Genomic DNA, 19,431 nt, shown 5'->3' with positions numbered 1-19,431 from the left:
CCAAAAAAATAAATAAATAAACCCAATGTGAGTGTTTAATCAAGAATGTGTTATAAAGCAGGACAACTGAAAACAGATCACATGTAATCCAGCAGTACATGTTTTTATTAAGCTGAATCTTGATGAAAGCACAGACATGAGCTGTGTCTCCATCCACACGTTAAGAGAAGTGAAGCGTGGCTTCTTCCACCATCTGTAGTGCAGCGTCTGTCGCGTCTTCAGCTCAGCCTCAAGCTGGAAGCTGTCTCAGTGCAGACAGCTCATCAGGATGAGTGGCATACACAGTGCAGCTCGAAGGTGAAGTGTTGCACATTATAGCTCACAGAGTAATTATTCATGGTGAATATGTAGCTGCCCACCTTCATATCCAGTCTGGCAAACAGCTTGTAATTGTAGATGTGCTGCTGGGGGGTGGTGGGGGTGGAGGTCGGTCTCCTGACAACTGATTCATGTGCCGTAAAGACCCATAAGGGCAGCCAAGTCCACCAAAAGTATTACATAACCATCAATAGCCATGTTATATCAATATGTGGGTTGTCCTGACTAAACCCCACGGAGGCATCGTTTTATTGCTCCCCTCCTCCAGGAAAGTCAGAGGTCATCTTCAGATCAGTGCAGAGGGCTGTGAAGCATCCCACTGTACTGAAACATGAAGTACAAGAACATAGGTTTGCATATGGAGGATAGGGACATGTACCTACCAATATTTTGAGAGGACAATATGGTCCTTACCAATATTTGATTGTTGGAACTGTTTGGATTTTCATATTTCCGATTGTCGTATTTCCGATTCAAAATGTTCTGACATTTCCAATGACGACTGATTTAGGCATCACTTCCTGTGGCCCTGATTCCCCCGAAAATCACATGTAATCACTGTACTGTCAAAATCTCCATGTTGCCTTAAAAGCATCACTGCAGCAGTCCTGTACTGCTAACTACTAGCTGGCTAGTAAACTCTCTGTTTCAGTCAGCGGCAGTATCATCGCATCATCTCTCTCTCTCTTTCTCTCTCTCTTGCTCTGGTAAATTCATACATGACAAAACAATAACAAACAGCATCTTAAAACATGTCCTTTTTAAATTTATATTTAAAAAGTGAATAATACGATTGTCATGTCACTTGTGTTATTTCCTTGTTTTTTTTCTTATCAGAAAGTCAAGTTTATTTGTAAGTGTCACAAAAACTGTGGGTCAACTGTCACAGAAAAATAAAAAAGATGGCACAAAAGTAGATTGGGGTGTCATGCTTTACAATGATAGTGAGGGAAAAGATTAAAAATGATCTACATCTTGCAAAAGTCACCTGACTGGTCAGAGAGTCTTGCACTACTCAAGAGCCTTGTTGGCCAGAGGCTTATAACTACTAAGCCCCTCCCCCTGGACCAACCAAAATCTAATTACATCAATTATCATCCATTTCTCACAGTATGCAACTCCAGTGCCAGTTTTTCAGGTTAAACAAATATAACTTATTAACAGAAAAACAATTTCCCAGCTCCAAAACCTTACCAGTTTCCTTAATTCTGTAACATAAGCCATATAACACATGGTTTCATCTGCCATCAGCATACCTGTGCAGGTACCTGCTGCTTCTACTTAAGGCAGCCTTTTGCAGCTGCTCTGTTTCAGACCCAGGGACTGTGGAGGAGGGGGACATTCGATTATGGTGACACTTTGGTAAAATCAAATCAAATCAAATAGAAACCATTATTAGGTGGCTTTATATTATTAGATTGCTGATTGCATCTTACTGCTGTAGCTGGTCAAGGTGCTAATTCAACTAGGAGCTATTTTTAAATGTGAAATCAAGGGGAAAAGGGGAACTGCAGCACTGCTAGATCTGCTGAATATAAACATGTTGATGTTGTATTCAAATATTGTAATGAGCAATTTCCTAAAGTTTACTTTCAGTCTTTGATCTGTTATTGTGTGTAGTTTTATTTAGATGTAAATGCAGATCTTATATCTTAACAAACATTCAGCTGACAACATTAAAACATCCTCTTTTTTTTTGAAGAGGTAGTGGAATTGTTTTTTCCCTACCAATGTTGAGAGCAAACCTACACCCTTGATGAAGTCCCATCTGTGCTGTCAACCAGGGTTTTTTCAAGGACAGTTTCACCTTCGTCAGTAAATAACCAAACATGCTTCAGAACAGATCCATATCACTGATGTCGTCATAAATCACATCTACCCAGCAATTGGACATCCTCAGAAATGAAGATGCTGTTCAGCTCACTAACAGCGGGGGCAGTACATCAGTGAAGTATCAACAATCAGACTCAAATCACAACAACAATGGCTGAGCTTGTTATTATGGCTGAAAGTTTCTGCTGTGTCATTAAGGGTACAGTCGCCTTATCAAGTGTTTAGTAAAGTTTACCAGTGGAAGTTCTCAGGGATGAGTCGGCCCTGATCTGCCCCCCTCATATACGATTTCATTTTCATGGCCATGAAATTAGCTACGTATGTCTGTGATGCCCAGAGAACGAATGACTTTGGTGATCCACTAACTTTTCCTCTAGCGATACCAGCAGGTCAGAGTTTTAACTTATCCAGTTAAATATCTGATTTTAGCATTTAGCTTAAGAGAACTGCTGTCACTCGGCATTGTACAGCCTCAAAGAGCTGGTGATTGTTAATTTTCCAGGTACACACAAAGTATGCAGGCAAGTGCATGAATAGTAGCCAGGTTTCCATCCAACACATTGTAACCTAATTACCAGAACACTGGCAAATGTCCACAGTTGGTGGAGCTAATTCAGTCCAGTGCCATTAAACCAGTACAGAGGAGGAGGGTGCACATTAAAGGAGCATCAGTCCAACTTCAGAATTGAAAATGTGTATAAAAACAGATGTATGGAGACAAAATTAATGGCACTGGCATTTAAGCCACTGGTCTACATTTACACTCTATTAAAAGCAAGTTTATCACAAGCCTTTTATCCTCTTAATGGATAAGTTTACAAATCCACCACCAAGACACACACAACAAAATGTTAAATTAGCATTTTTAAAGAGTAACTTAACATTTTGCACACAGTGTCTCTCTGCTCTCTCTCTGTCGGTCTCAGTTCCGACCACAGCCAGCACCATTGAGTGTGTAGACGGAAGTGTGTGTCTTTGAACCTGTACCCACACCTAACAGTGATGTCATGGGGTGCTGGAGTACACCTTTACATCACTGCAGCCAGGTAAGAAGTTAAACCACTGGAGATCAGCAAAGACAGGACTTCAGGAGCGTTAGATGAGTCTTTACGGACGTGTCTACATGTGTAGAGTGAGAGATTTGTAGTTATGCCACCATCTACTGGTTTTTATACCAAAGAAGCGGCACGCCAAAGTCATTTACGTCGTGATTTCGTGATGAAATACTGTAAGGGAACGTATTTAAACCATCCTCTCCTGTCTCAGTCATGCAGCAGACTATTATATTACACAGAGACTGACAGAAACTGTAACTGAAATAGTGAAGACTGTTGAAGGCCTAAATACAGAGAATTGCAATAGTCCAGATGAGTAGTGACAAAGGCGTGGATTACTTTCTCCAAATCATCGAAGGACAGAATTATTTTCAGTTTGGAAATGGTTCTTAACTGATAGGAACCACTTTAACAACAGAGATGATGTGTTTATCAAGGCAGAGGTCAGAGTCAAAGATAACACCCAGGTTTGTAGCATGAGGCTTCACATATGAGATGAGGTGGTCTAGTTTACTTGAGAGGAGGCTTCTAGATTTAGAGGCACAAAATATAAGTACTTTTGGTTTTGTTGCTGTTTAACTGAAGGAACTTGGAAGTCTGAACTCTACTCTCACTCTCTCTACAGCTGAGTTTAATGTGCCAGCTGTTCTAAGGTTTACTCGCCCAGAACAAGTCAATAGAACAGCTTCTTCCAGTTTGGACTATAAACTCAAAGATCAGCTCTGTCATGACAGAGGCTCTGACAGGTTCTGACCAATGGCACAAATTTACACATCACCTAAGCTGAATGCTACATTAGGATGTATTTTACCTGTGAATCCACTGAAACGACTTGATTTTGTTGATACTTCATTCAGCTGTAGAGGCTCCTGTTTGGTGGAGACTCAGTGTCTTCACCCTGCTGAAGGACACTGACGTCCTCCACACAGTCCCTAATGTGATAAATTCTCCCTCTTGATGACAGATAACATTTTTATGGCAACATTAACCCTCAGGATGCAAAACGCCTGCGATACGAGCTGAGCGATCCGCCCCTATTCTATTCATTTAGCCCTCAATGCTAAATGTCATCATCTACATAAATCAGTGCGTGATTTATTATCACACCAGATAATCCATTCACGCTGGATATCCTGCCAACACTTTTTATCTTTATGGATGAGAAATTTACTAACCATGCATAATGTTTTACAGCAAAACCCTCCCTCACACTTACAGTTTTTTTAATTTCTGACCAGTGTGCAGCAGCTGGACAGGAAGCATCAAGTATCAAGTATTCAAGAAAAGCAGGAAAGCAGAAAAGCATCTCTTAGTTTCTTTTTCAAGAGAGCAGCAGCCTGGAGGTAAGAGAAGTGAGGGTGGGAATCAAAAGTTACTGAACCTGGACATTCAGGTCACAAGCCTGTTCATTCCAGTCATGGGAAACTCAGTAAATGTTACATTATCTGTGATAAATAAGCATTAAAACAATCATATCATGTTTTTTCATTTTAAAGTTCTCTGCACGGTCCGGTGGGATTTTTCTCATTCCTGTACAATGATTGTTCTGACAGGAGAACACAAGGATACAGGATCACTTCTGTCTGATCTTTAGTTCAACCTTGTCTAAACTTTACAGTCTGCCATATTAAGACTAAACACTTCCATGTGACCACATGTGAATGGGAGAGATATAAGCAGCCACAACAAAGCTGCTAACTGGCTGTGGACAGGGATTAAGCCAAGTTTTAGTCTTAAGTACTTATAGTTTTATTATTTAGTTTATTTTTGATTAAAGTGAATCTATTTCCTTAAAGTTCCTCTCCAGACATGTTTTAATCTCTTCAAAAATCCTCTGCTATGATTTATATTTTGTTGAACATGCTTTTCACACATAAAAACTGTAAGTAGCTGTAAGCTCATCTACTCTTACTGTCTGATTGAGAGATCTGGATCAGGCCTTGAGCCCCGCCCACCACCTGCTTGCTCCAGGTGGACAGGTGAAAGAGCAGAGAGTATCAAGATGGTTAGAGGAGGAAACATCAGAGAGACTCAGCCACATGTTTGAGCCTAGGTCAGACCCAGACTCAGATGAGGAGTCTGTTGAGACCAGAATCAGAGACTAGCAGACGTATCAGAACGGTATAGCATAGCATAGTTAGCATCTTTTATTTATTTATGTTGTTTGTTAGCTTGTAACTGGCAGTGGCTGACACAGTGTTAGTGGGTTGTGCTAATGCTAACTCTGTCTCTCTGTACTAACAAGGTTTCAGGTTTATTTAGCCCCGCCCCCCGTCCACACAAATTGACAGGATTGGTTCCTTAGGTTTGTGACATATGAAACCCTGGCTGTCTGAATCTGTTTGTTTCTGTTATTGGTTCACTGCAGTTCAAGGTGGAAACACTCAGTCATGGTGTTGATGATTATTTCACTCATCATATGTCTGTATTATATAAAAATATAATATGATGTTAACAAGGTTAGACAGTGTCCTTGGTTTTCATCAATAAATCTGTTCTAAAAGGCCTTTCTAATGGAGAACATTTTGACATAGTAATGGAACAGAACTGTCATTAATATCAGTAATACCGGTGCTTGTACTTCTATGATAAGACAAAATGTGTGTTGTGAAAAAGGTGTGTTGATATTTTTATATCAACAGTTGGTTAAACGATTGTGTTTTATCACCTAAACCTTTCAGCTCATTGTTTTGGTTTTACAGCCTTTACTATTCTGGTTCACTCTCACTGCTCTCATAATGTTGCAGGAGAAATGGCTTTTTACAGCAGACAGACACTCACAGTTAGAGAGCAGCTGGTGAAGATGGCGGAGACCAAAAACAGAACTAAAAGTTCAAAGAAGTTATACTTGCCCTCCTGTAGGTTTGATTTAAGACTTAATCTTTTTAAAGCAAACTAGATGCAGAAATTTAAGGCTTAATCTAGGACTATTGGTACTATATGTGTGTAGTAGGTTCAGCTGGTCCGCCTTAAAATTCTGTCCACCTTAAAGTGAACAATATCAGATAAACATCAGTTGTAGCTCATCAAGGGATCATCATCTATAGACCAGGTAAACAGTCAGGCTGCAGAGGTACTGCCCTTTAACCCTGTGGTGAGTTCATATGATGTATTTACTTGAGCTGCTTTTGTGTCTGTTATTTGTCTGTATTTGGGTCCAGTATGTGCATTTGGGGATTGCCTGATTGTTTCAATGTCATAGGCTGGTTTCCCCATGATGCAGACTCTCCCTGGATTGTTGGTGCCTGTTCCTGTTAGTTCTTTTTTGCAGTGTGACTGTTCTTTTTCTTAGGTTTATTTTTTGCATGTATTTCTGTAGCTGCTCAGTAAGCGGGTTCTCTAAACAACAGCCAAAGTGTTTGTATTTCTCAACTGCCCACCTTCATATTCCTCTCTGTTCTAGGCCAGAACCTGGTCCAGGAAGGCGGTTGTGGTCCTGCTCAAGCCAGGGCCTAGTACGCCTAATACCACTTCTTCCATGGTTGGGTGTCATTTGCAGAGCGACCCTCTGCCCTGAGTAGTTCCTGTCTATGCCGTGCCTCTGTTTTTGTATTCTGACAAAATCCTCAGTCCTCGTTCTGTCTAAAAAAGTGTATCTGTGAAAATGAAGCTTCAGTCTGAGCTAGGGCAATCAAGTGGAGAAAATTATAGGCCTCCCTGTTATTATCCTTCCCCAAGTGAACACAGTCGGGAAACATTTGTGGATTTTATACTGAAAAGCCTGAAGATCTCTACTTGATCTGGCTCACACACAGACACATGCTGCCGCGCCTCATATACACTTGATGTTTGAATACATTTTTGCACTGAAGAGGTCATTTGGATTTTGTCTCTCATGACTTAAATTGAAAGCACATTAGTAATAAATTTCTCAAAGGTCAGTATGAACAGGAGTAGTGACTATTGTTTAAAGACAGAGTTTACAAAATCTTTCCTTTAATCTTTGTCCTGGAGTTTTAATGGTTCTATATGTAACATTCAGAAAAACCTTGTTATTAACAACACAGGTGGTGATTAAGTGAACTGCAGTGGGCATCCTGTTGCCTGCTCTCATGCTCACATACCATAGGTAAGCAGGAGTGAGCATCCATCAACAGATGGTCAGACTGGGAAAGAAATTCAGCCAGGGTAAGGGTTGCCAAGAGAAGAAGAAGGAGCAGTACCTCTCCATCACCACCGGACTATGTGGAGTTTTGAATGGATTAACTGGGACCGCAGACGAGAGACTGGTGATGATGCGACATGGAAGGAACATCTACCTGTGGCGTGATGCAGCACACTCGCATGCACACCCTGAAAGGGAGGCACAATAGAGGGTTGGTGAAGAGAGTGACAGGGACGATAAAAACTTTATGGATTTCTTGATGGTCCACCAGCTCACTGGGATTTGTCCCAGTTGTTCTAATGGTCAGTCTCACTACACAAGACTGAACATGATTGGCATCATATTGATAGATCAGGTAACTAAAGTTATACTCTAGGTAGTTTATTATTTATTATTTATATTTATGTGANGGCACAATAGAGGGTTGGTGAAGAGAGTGACAGGGACGATTTATTATTTTATTATTATTATTAGTTTGACTATTAACTACATTTTAGAGTGTGCATTGTAAAGTGTGGAGACAGGTCTGGCTGTGTTTGACTAACATCTTAACTAGATAACACCTTTGTTTTTTGTGTTTACATGGGGTTTGTGTTAGAGTTTGTGTTGGGCTGGGAGCTGGTCATTTGTTGACCTTAACCTCAACCTCATTACTAAGCTAATGTTAGCTAGTGATGCATATGTTGGTGCTGCAGGGGAGAAGAAGAGAATCACTGAGGTAAGGCATTCAGGAGCAAGCATAAACATCACATCCTTCAGTCCACACACTCAGACTGAGACAATCGGGGAAGGTCTCATTTTTTAAGTTAACTTACAATCCGTTCATATATTGGTAATAAAAAGCGATCAATACATGTGTTGCTTCACATTCTTACTTAACATTTTTAAGATAAGTCTTTTCAAACCTTCCCAGTAGCCTGAGATTGTGATGCTCCAAAATTCACTGACAGCTAAAGTATCTTAAACTTCACAGTGGGAACTAGCTATGACATTTTTGAGAGTGCCTTTAGTTATAAAGCTTGCTGGAGAAAACAATGAAGATCTGACTTGTATCAGACTTTGTATATTTATGGACAACCGGATATGAGTCACATGAGTTTTGCCTTTGTGTTAATGTATCTTTGACTCTGAAGAAACAACGTAGAAATCAACATGTTTAATGCAGAGACCAACCCATTTCCCTCCTCTTAGCTTTTTCTTGGTTGGAATATGAAGCTGCTTTTCTTTTTTTCAGCACGCACGCACACACACACGCACGCACACACTCACGCTAACCAGTTGCTGCTGGCCACCTTCTAATGACAGGGTGTGCAGTTGGAGATCGTAGGAAGGGCTGTGTGTATTTCAGAATGTAGACCACAAGGTCAGCCATGAGGAGGAACCCTGCTCGTTGTGTGTGTGGGTGTGTGTGTGTGTGTGTCTGTGTGTGTGTATCTGAATGTCTGTGTGTGCTGACTCAGGGTGAGGCAGGTGGTTACACTCGGTGGACCATCAAAATAAACACCCCTCCCTGTCACTTTATTTCCTGTTTACAGCAGGACACATGGATTTATTTATTACAGCATCACTGGTATTAGGATGTGAAAAGGTGTTACAGGTTCTATTTCATCTACACTGACACATCATGGTGAATGGACTGCATTCATACAGTGACAAAACACGAGACACTTTCATAGACACTTTCATAGACACACACACACACACACACACACACACACACACACACACACACACTGCTCATCAGGAGCAATTAGGTTCAGTGTCTTCCTCAAAGACATCATCAGGCTGATGTTCTAATGCTTTATACATTATGTCTATATCCAATATTCCATTATTAGTCCAATATTCACTGCCATAAATCCAAAGCAATGAGCAATGAACAGCAGAGCACTGATAGAGATGTACAGAAATAAGTAATTTGCAGTAATTCAAATTTAAATTAGCAGTGGAGATAGTAGATTGTGAAAGTTGTAAAATTGAACTTCAGCAAGAAGGGAAGGGAATTGGATAATTGGATGACCACAGGAAGGAAGGACCTCCTGTGGTTTTCAGTGGAGCACTTGGTCATTCTGAGTCTCCAGAACACTGTGCAGAGGGTGGGTATTTTACCATCGCCACCATCTCTCCCTTAGTGGAAAGAGGACTATCACAAATCCTGGATCTCCTGAAGTCCACCACCAACTCCTTTATTTAGCTAAGCTGGAGGTAGTTCAGCTCACACCAGTTTACAAAACTGTCCATCACCCTTTCTTACTCTTCTGATCTTGTAGGTGGCAGATCTCCTTCCTAATGAAGCGGGGGGAATCCAGGACCAGTATTCCAAAAGCCGTTAGGTCAACGCTACACTGGGACCGGCCTTCTTTGGTACAGGAACGAGGATGTCTTCCACAGCACAGAGATCTTCTCCAGACGTAAACTGACATACTCATTTAATCATCATGCTAAGGTGGGCTAACAGACTGTATCTTCATACAGAGAAGAGAGTGGTATAAATCTTCTCATCTAATGCTCAACAAAAAGGAAATAGGCATATTTCCAACAGGTTGATCTATTTACAAAGACATTATTTACAATTTCATATCACTTGTTAAACAAGTACTTCAATTACTGGAGATATAAATAGTCAAACTAATGTCCATCTAACTCTTCATAGCATAGGATCATAGCTTCTATGGTTATATGTGATTATTTTGAAAGGCTTCAACATAAAAAATCCCTCCTCAGAAGAGTGTCCCGTTTAGCCCAGAGACAAACAGTATCGAACCTCAGCATCCTCACATCACATTTGGCCTTGAGGCTTGGACACATTCTCTCCTCTCTTCCTCTCTACACAGTAAACTGAAGCTGGAATATCATGAAAAAGTCTTTTAAATAGGGAACAGAGTTTGTTGAAGGGTTAAATTTGGCCTGTGGTCTCTACACTGTGACACACAGACTGTGCGGAGGTCAGAGAAGGTAAGTCAGTGGGTTGTATATTTTACTAACAACAGTCCAATCAGTGGTGTTCACAGATGAGAGCAATCTTACTCTGCCTGTTTTTCTGTTTTAGTTTTTTTCATGTGGTAGGTTCTGGACCTGGGGCTGTTTCTGTGAAGCGGGGCAGTTTAAAGGAACCACTGAGTGCAGCAGGACTCGTGTTGGCGTAATGAGAGAGATGAGGTCCTTACGGTGAGGCTGTGCAGGGTTAGAGGAGAACAGAGACATCAGATGGGAACCAGACACAGCTGCTGCAGCTTTAATGAGCCACAGCTCAGAACTAGCAGGTGCATCACAGGCAGGAACATGAAGGGCTACTGCAGGCTGCAACTCAAGCTGGAATCAACCCACTGTGGCCTGTCAGGCATGAACTATAAAGATAGATGTAGCTTCTGTGACATCACCCACAGGTTTTCTGAAGCTCAGAGTGAGCTGGCCCGCCATGGCCATCTTGGCAGAACCTCACTCAGACTTAATAACTGGGGCAAGGAAAAGCTCCTGTTAGCATTGTTTGCACAGCTTGGCGTCTGGGTGTCGAAGGCTAACACAAGGCTAATTCATTTTCTGGCTAATTAGCTGGTCAACAAGCTAAGCAAACAAGTGAGGTATGGTGAGCACAGCCACTGATACCTGCTAATTAGTGCTAACATAGACATATAAAAAAGTCATACAGTTTCACTCACCTCAAAAAAAGAGGTACTGATCTACATGAACTGATGAGTATACAATAGATACTAATTACTTATACTGATTTAAATTGATTTAGGTTAGATTATTATCTAGATCTGCACCAAACTGATCTCAACATTATAAATGTTTCTGATTTTTTTTTACATCAAGATCCAAACATCTCCTGAAAAAAATGAAGAAAATCTTGCAATGTTGAAAAAAATCCTGGATCTGCACCTTTCACTGGATCCACACCAAATTATAATCGGTCCCTCTCTGTCCCATTCACCATCCCATCACCAGGTTTGGTGCAAATCATTTAAGTACACTGGTCAAAAAAATTAAGGGAACACTTAAATCACACATCTTGATGAACAAATTACTCAAGTTAAAAATCTTTACTGATGTACATTGTATAACTTGTTGAGAACAAAATTATGTAACAACGGTCACTGAGGGCTGGATTCACAATCACACTGAAAATCAAAGTGAAAATTTGAAATCACATGCTGATCCAACTTGCATGAATTTCATCACAGCAACTCATAGTGTGACTCAGTAGTGTGTTGGCTTCCGCCTGTATGCACTCCTGACAACGTGTGGGCATGCCCCTAATAAGTCAGCTGATGATCTCCAGAAGATCTCCTCCCAGACCTGGATCAGGGCGTCAGAGAGCTCCTGGACAGTCTGTGGCAGTACCTGGCGGTGTTGGATACACAGCTACATAACGTCCCATAGGTGCTCAACTGGTTTTAGGTCAGGGGAACATGAGGGCCAGTCAATGGCATCAATGCTTTCGTCATCCAGGAACTGCCTACACACTCTGGCCACATGAGGCCGGGCATTGTCCTGCACTAGGAGGAACCCAGGGCCACTGCACCAGCGTCAGGTCTGATAATCGCTCTGAGGATTTCATCCCGATACATAACAGCAGCCAGGGTACCGTTGGCTATGACATGGAGGTCTGTGTGACCCTCCAAGGATATGCCTCTCCAGACCATAACTGACCCACCTCCAAACCGGTCATGATATATGATGTTACAGGCAGCATAATGTTCACCACGGCATCTCCAGACTCTTTCACATCTGTAACATGTGCTCAGTGTAAACCTGCTCTCGTCTGTGAGATGGGAGAACGGGGCGCCAATGGCGCACCTGCCAGTTCTGGTGTTCTCTGGCGAATGCCAATCAAGCTACGTGGTGCTGGGCTGTGAGCACAGGTCCCACTAGAGGACGTGGGGCCCTCATGCCACCCTCATGGAGTCTGTTTCTGACAGTTTGGTCAGAAACATGCACACCAGTAGCCTGCTGGAGGTCATGTTGTAGAGTCTGACAGTGCTCCTCCTGTTCCTCCTCGCACAAAGGAGCAGGTACCAGTCCTGCTGCTGGGTTGATGCTCTTCTACGGCCCTGTCCAGCTCTCCTCGTGTAACGGCCGGTCTCCTGGTATCTCCTCCATGCTCTTGAGACTGTACTGGGGGATGCAGCAAACCTTGCGACCGCACACATGGATGTGCCATCCTGGAGGAGTTGTCACTTTCATTTGCACCAAAGCAGGTGAAATTGATTTACAATCACTTGTGCTCCCTAAATGGGTATATACTGTGATAATTAAGTGTTCCCTTAATTTTTTTGAGCAGTGTACAAACAGAGGTTATAATACTGATGGACTTTTATTTGTGATCATATTTAAATGCAGCTTCAAAAGGAGTGAAGTAAATTTGATGCATTTTAGACACTGAAAAACATCTTAATTTGAGGATTTTGATGGTGACAAAAGGGCATTGTTAAACTATAGAATGGCACCTTTTAAGATAATAAGATCATTGCTCATATACGTATTCATATACAATTAGCGAGCACATTAATGAGTCTCTGCTTCATATTGACATTACTGCATCACATCATTTCTGCAGATTTGACATTTGAAGATGATGAACTGTGGCCATGAAGGGATGAACATGGTCAGCAGCATTACACAGATAGACTGTTTTCTTTTGATAACATTCTCATGGTAATCTAGCATGTGTGACTTTACCCCCACAACCATTGCCCTAGAAGTTTTATGTGACGTAAAAGTGGCCTGAAAATGTTCTAGAACTACATATTTTAATGTGAGTAAAGGTTTGTGTAAAGGTTTTGTAGGGAATGCTCATATTTATTATATAAAAAAAACCACAGAGCAGCTGTGCACACTGCATGATCAGCCATTACTGTGAGCTCACTAAAGCTACAGGAAGTAGAATGAGTAAATGAATGAATTTAGAAAATTCCCCTGGTACTTTAAGTTAATTTCAATCAGAAAAAAAGTGTGCAGATGCTTCAGTTAAATTAATGGACCCCATCAATTTATAAGGGTTAAACCCTACAAAGGGGCAGCCAGCACTAAACTACACCTAAAGCTTAATTTCTTCTATTACAGTTACAGTATGTGTACCAATAATCACAATAAAACATATTATAACCTCTTATCATTATCTTATATGGAAGCCACTGGAGTTTCCTGTCAGAGGTCATGTATGTCTGATATGTACTGTGTGAAATATTTGATGCCCACACATGGAATAAGCAGCGAGAGGCACAGTGAGTTTCAGTGTTTTTTTATTGTGAAAACGTCAGACAAGATGAACGGTGGGTCGCGCTGCTGCAGGATCGACACCACTCTCTCATACTCAGTGCACAGCACACACTCAATTATTCATGATTTCTGTGAGCACGCCTGAAAATGAACCGAGCAATGAACGAGTACAACAGGGACAGCGAGAAGCTGTCCCAGGAGGAAATGAGAGATATGGAGAGTTTATAGGTGTGTTGCCATGGTGATAGCGAAGAAGGAGTGTGGGTAGTTTTCTGAGAATAAATAAATAAATAAATGGCGCTTATTTGAATGAGAGTCCATCCTTCCCACTAAGGCAGAGCGTGTGCAGCACACACACACACACACACACACAAATACATGCACACACGTCACCTACAGACACTCATGCAGCCATTATCCAGCTGCTCCAATAGTAGTTACAGCACATGAGTGCACATGATGGTGAAGAATGCTGATGGTATAAATTCAGTAACGGACTCTAGGACTCGTTCCTCATGAGGTCACACACACACACACACACACACACACACACACACACACACACACACACACACACACACACACATCACTGCACAGGTTACCGCACAGCACATACACCATCTGGAAACACCTGAAGCTGCCGGAAACACAGGAGGTGTGTGACCTCTGCTCAGAGAAGGAGGACATACAAGAATAAAGGTGGCAGGGTCACTGAGGCCATGGCCACGCTGATGACAAATCCTATTAACATGTAATAACCTGTTCATTTGTAAACATATGATGAGCCTTCCACCCTCACTGATTTATCAAAGAGCATCACTTACAGGTGTTCTACTGGGCATGTGCAGGACTCAACAGCTGCTCTTTAGACAACAAAGAACTTCTCAATAATGACATAAAGCTTGTTAGAAATCACAGAAAGCAACTCGTTTAATATGGGGCTAGAACAGTGACAGTTACATTTTGACATTAAAAACAAAACCTGAGCTGAAAAAGGAAACAGTGGCATTGATTGGAAAAAGTTGTATTGGCACTGACATAAATACTGGCACTGAAAAAGGTGCCTAACCCTAACCCCACTAAAAAATAAAACACTGGCACAAAAAACAAACTACAATCTTACAATTTAATGTTTTTTAATTTTGAGATTTTTTTGTATTATGTTTTTTTTTCACTATCAATCTTCAGATTTTTTCTTCATGTCTGTCTGTCTGTCATTGTTTCCTTTTTCAGTTCATGTTTTGTTTTCAATGCCAAATTTTAGTTTCAATGTCAAAATGTTACTGTCACTGTTCTAGCCCCAGAGTTTAAAGGACAATTCTTGGGGCCAAGTTTTGTAGTTTTGGTCATAATTTATATTAGTAAAACACTGTTGTACTTGAGAAATCAATAATCAGGGAGAGACGCAACAATACGACAATAAAATACAAAGGAAACATGAAACAGACGGGAGGTCAACAAGCCAACAGCGTAGATTATCAGTGTGTGTGTGGTACAATTGGAACTCAGTCTGTAAATTGTGATGGATGTTTACAAAAGACAGCTTGAGGAATTAGTTGTAAACATTCATCAGAGTTTACAGATAATGCTCATTCATCCAGCCTGTCATTGGGGACAAGCTAAGGGACAGGCGCCTAAACGAGCTCCTCTAATTGGCTAAAAGTCTCTGAACAGTGGCCACACCTGGCTCCACAGATACACTCCACAGAAACACAACCACCACCAACCACAAGTGAGAGTTTGCAGAACTTGTCAATTGCAACTTGAAGCAGAAGATTCAAGCAGTTGTAGTTCTTGACTTATGTTTGCTACAAAAATATCCAAGAAAAAGATGTACTTGTGAGAAAATATTCTACAGGTATGCAACTCTCATTGCATGAATTCACATACTGATTTGCAGATATGCATATTTTGTCCATGACTTCCCATCATGTGATACTGGTGTACGAATGTGTTTTGCACCACATTCACTGGAGCAACTGTAGCAAAGAAGCAGCTCATGACTTTTGTGATTTGTGATTCATTAAAACAGGATCTGTGCACCTGCAATGAATAATTTGAGAAGGTGTAACTGTTGTGTCATGTTCGCATGTAGAGAAGTATGCAACTCCTCATCTCTGTGACCTCAAATTTTATGTGAGACTTTATCATACAACTAATAATTCCACTGTCAGAGGTGCTCATTTGTTTTGCACCTGTGGATCAGCGGGAAGATCGATCAACTGACAACAACCTGTATAGCTGTGTCATGTGTTGCCATTTTCCTGTTGCTATTTTTGTAGCTAGGTAGAAAGATGACATCATTATCCCACAGACAGAGCCCTGATTGGTCGGCTGGTTCTCCAGCTGGCTGAAGCAGACGTCAGTGGACACATTTGAATTGCTGACTGTAACAGAGATGTGGGCACTGATTCAGAGTTTTAGAACTAACTTTGGTCTGCTGTGCTTGCCGTATTATTACTAACATTTCAGGTGCACACACTTTTGGTTTATCCTCCTAATAAAGTGGACTGTTGGCTTGATTAACGTCTCCTGCTCCATCATTCGCTCCTGTATTCCCAGATTTGAACTGACCTGTTGTAATATACCAGAATTATCCTTCAAGCAAATGATACTGCTGTTTCTTTGTTTTTTTGTTGTTTATAGAACAAGTGACAAGTGTGTGTGTGTGTGTGTGTGTGTGTGTGTGTGTGTGTGTGTGTGTTTGTGTATGTGGGTGGTAGTCTTATTGAGGAAAGTTCTGTGTTGCTGTAAATGAAAGGCACATAGAAAGAAAAGTGCCATACATACTGTGTGTGTGTGTGTGTTTCTGTGTGTGTGTGTGTGTGTGTGTGTGTGTGTATGCACTGAGTGTGTATGTGAGGCAACCAGAGTAATTAATCAATATAACATCCAAAGATGACAGCTCAAAAAACAGCAGCAGAATGTAGAACATCATGTCAACACTGTACAGAAACATCCTGCTTTGGGACTGTAGATTTGCCAGAGATACAACAGGCAGAGGAGAGAAGCTGTTTAGAAGTTCTGGCTTTGTCCCTCTGTACTGATGATGTCAAGTGTCATAGTATTTCTGGAGTTTATTGTGTTTTTGGTGCCAAAAAGTCTCCAAAATAAAACCAGAAAAACTAGATTTTCTTTCTTGCTGAGAGCCAGATGAAAAGATCGACAGCATGTTCATATTTGTATGATGAATATGAAGCTAGCAGTCAGTTAGCTTAGCTTAAGCAGGTTCATATTTATCAGACAGATACTGTATTAGAGTCACATCGGTCAATCTTCTCATCCAACCTTCAGCCAAAAAGCAAATGCACATATATCCCAAAAGTTTCCCTTTAATTGTAATGAGATCTACCTGCTATGGCACTATACATCACTGTATATAAAGATATGTAAATCTATGCATAAATAACAGAATGAAGAAATAAGCAGAAGTCACACCATCCAGTGCTCCTTGAGAAAAGCTTCCCTGGATATGTTTAGATAATTTCCTGTTTTCCTTTCTGAAAAACAGTAAATATGTAATTCAGTCTAATAATAGACGTCGTTGAACAAACAGCAGAAATAAACCCGTCAGTTTGACATGGATATGAACACTCCTACAGTATCAGACAGCCAGGCAGTGAGCAGGATTTATGCAGAAGGTGGAGTTACGGGACAAAAGTGCTGGATCTGCGGTCACAGAAAGTCAGCTGGGGCCTCACGGTGCTCGCCTCAGTCCCTGAGGGGATTTTAGACCAGCTCTGTTTGTTTAAGCTGGCTGCTCTTTTCCTGCAGGGACGGTAGGGATCATTGACTTGCCTCTGTTTTCTTTTTCTTTTATACAGGAGGCCACTTTAGGAGTGAGGTTAGAGAGCAGAAAATAGTGGCCTCTGTAATGACTTGTTTGCAGCCTCAGAGGTCCTCTGTGTATCGTTCGTCTTTCACTCTGGGGCTAAATGAGCAGTTTAAACTGAGGCTCAGTCAGTGTGTTAAAGTGGAGAGGTTCCGAGCCTTGGTCTGCAACTGCTGAGTAAGATGCTGTGTGGCATTAACAGCAGCAGGAGTGCTAATGTGAGGAGTCTGTGTTGAGAATACAGCCATTGTTTCTACGGGGGTGGAGGGGGTGAGGGGGGGGTGAGGGCCGAGGATCTTTCTCCTGTATTACAGACAGATGTCTGTGTGAGGGCAAAAACAGAACAACACGGCTGTTCTGTCATTACAACCCACAGACAGGTACATGTACATTCATGTACAGTAATAATACATGAAAAGCTACAGGAGGAGGTCTGCAGCATCCACCAGAATGTGTCTCTTTATAATAACTAAGCAGCTTAATTTTAAAAACCACGAGGCAAAATTCTATAGGGAATCAGTCCTGGAGTTGCAGTTTAGCTGTCAAATAAACAAGTGCATTTACCTCACTGTCAATCTGGGAGTAAAATATCAAGGTAAACTGTCTACTTAAAACTCCAGTTATTAAGTATTGCACTTCCTAAAGGTTGAAGCATCACTAGAGACAGATTAAAAAGAGAATGATCAGAATCAAAACAGCGGTCTGAGAGTCTGTTATATCCTGACTTTTAGAATTAAGCATAAGTCAAGATCTACATACACTGAATTCTTCATTAGCTCCTGTCTGCCTGGTGAACAGGTCCTTCACCCGCAGTTTCTTGTAACCAGGCTTCCTGATAAAAACTCATAAAGCAGTTGGGAAGCTCTCTCCAGAGCCACAGACGATGTGACACTGCTCCTTTTATAGGCTGAGGAGTAATAACTACGAGCTCCTTAAAGTACAGCAGCTCAAACCTGAACCAGGAGACAGCTTTATCATAACAGACAGTTTGTGCTGTAATAACATTTAAAGTGATATTTCAGGTTATTAGACGTGGGCTTGTGTGAGGTACTGATGGATAGTCAGTGTTTTACCTGCAGTAGATTCAGATGAGATCAGAAGCTGAGTGATGAGATGAGTACGATTGAACTACCGTATTCCAACGTACAAGAGCAACTACTCTTAGCTCTGTCTGACTCAAACAGCTGATCTGTGGAGTAATACAGTGTGCACCATAGGCTTGTGCATAGGAATACCATAGTTCATTAGTTCACAAACTGTAGTTCCAAAGTAAAGGTCTGTTTGATGTCATATAAAGTGTGAAAATATTCAAAATAAAGAGACACGACTGATATTAGTTTTCTGTCTGTGTGTATTTTTTAAAGTGTCTAAAACATGTTTCTCTGCTGACCCCGTCCACAGCAGCTCATCGCTCAGCTTCTGTACCTCTGCTCCTGCTGCTTCTCTGATCTGGATCTACAGCAGGTAACACACTGACAATAGATCAGTACCTCACACAACCCCACGTCTAATAACCTTAATTATCACTTCAGTAGTAACGGATTAAATCTTGTTTAAAGCTGTCTATAGCAACATGGCTGGATTAACCTTCTAGGAGGCCCTGGGCCAGAAATGAGCTAATCCAGTATATTAAATAGTCCTGGAGCTGCTGTGTGGTAATTTAAATGAACACAAATGAATCATTTGTATGCACCCTATGAGCACAGAGATAAAACAATGAAGGTCTTTAAAATATTCCATAGTCTCAAATAAAGTTACAGTTAATCAAATTACCACAAACCTATTGCCAAATAAAGAACCTGTGGCTTTAAGGGGCTCCTGAGGGTCTGGGGCTCCAGGGCAGTTCCCTGCTTTAACATTTAGCATTTAGCATTGTTATCAATGTCATCATTACCAGCAAGAATGATGTACAGAACTATTATTAATAAAACCCCTTAAATGTCTTTTAATTAGGGGCAGTTTAACTTAGTCTAAAGGACAGAGAGAGAGGTATAGTCTGATCAAACCAAAAAACATTATTTCTGGTTCCGTCAAGTGCAACAAAGAGATGCAGCATTTCCAAAAGT

This window comes from Seriola dumerili, unplaced genomic scaffold (genome assembly GCF_002260705.1).
Source record: "Seriola dumerili isolate Sdu_G_001 unplaced genomic scaffold, Sdu_1.0 BDQW01000138.1, whole genome shotgun sequence".
NCBI classification, from domain to species: Eukaryota; Metazoa; Chordata; class Actinopteri; order Carangiformes; family Carangidae; genus Seriola; species Seriola dumerili.
The sequence above is the reverse complement of the archived record's forward strand: the minus strand, read 5'-3'. Positions refer to the sequence as shown.